We start from the raw sequence: 843 nt of genomic DNA, 5'->3' as shown, positions 1-843 counted from the left end.
CACGACCCTGCAGAGAGCAGAGAGTAGCAGTGAGGGGTGACACCAGCAGCAGGTGACTGGGACAGCATGCAACCAGCAAACCAGACTCTGTGGCACACAGACAAAGGTTGAGCCCTTCCCTTCCACCGGCCGTTTCCTCCATGCTACCCTTGAGCCAAGTACCCCTCACCTGCATGGCTCCTCCAGGCACCCCTTGGCCCCTGTCCTTCCCAAATCCCCCGGGACAGGCGCCTTGCCCAGCACCTGGAGGACTCATCTCATCCGGACCCACTCCTGCCATGGCGCAGATGGAAACCGTGACCACGGAGGGGCTGGAGCGGGACGCTTCTGGCCGCCCCTGCGTTCCAATCTGGCTCACGCTTTCCATTCCAAGCCCGTTCTTGGCTGCTGACACCTTTCCCGGACAGTGACCTTTGCGGGCTGCACACACAGGCACACGCACGCACATGTGCACAGACACACTCAGACACACACATGACAACAGGCTCTGCTCCCGATGGCATCCGTGTTCCAGGCCCAGCACCTGCCTCTGCAGCACGGGCTGCCACAGCCGTGCCAGGGATGCTGTCCCCCCCGCCTCTCTGGCCCCGTACAGCTCTGCCAGGTGCACCCAGCCCTGGAGTGCTGCAAGGAGGGGTCGTCCCCCATCCCCGCAGCCACCTGCCCATGTACCCGCCTTCCTGTGTCCCCGTGGTGTGGTGACCCGGGCCAGTCCAACCAGCAGCACAGCCCCCGGGGCCTGGCAAGAGCCCCCGCGCCACGGAGCACCAGGTGCAGGTTCAGTGCCGGGAGCCGCAGCGGGGCTGGGGGGGCTGGGGGGGACGGGTGGGACCAGGAGGGTCC

The sequence above is a fragment of the Corvus brachyrhynchos genome, unplaced genomic scaffold (genome assembly GCF_000691975.1).
Source record: "Corvus brachyrhynchos isolate BGI_N302 unplaced genomic scaffold, ASM69197v1 scaffold219, whole genome shotgun sequence".
Taxonomy (NCBI): domain Eukaryota; kingdom Metazoa; phylum Chordata; class Aves; order Passeriformes; family Corvidae; genus Corvus; species Corvus brachyrhynchos.
This window is presented reverse-complemented; position numbering follows the sequence as displayed.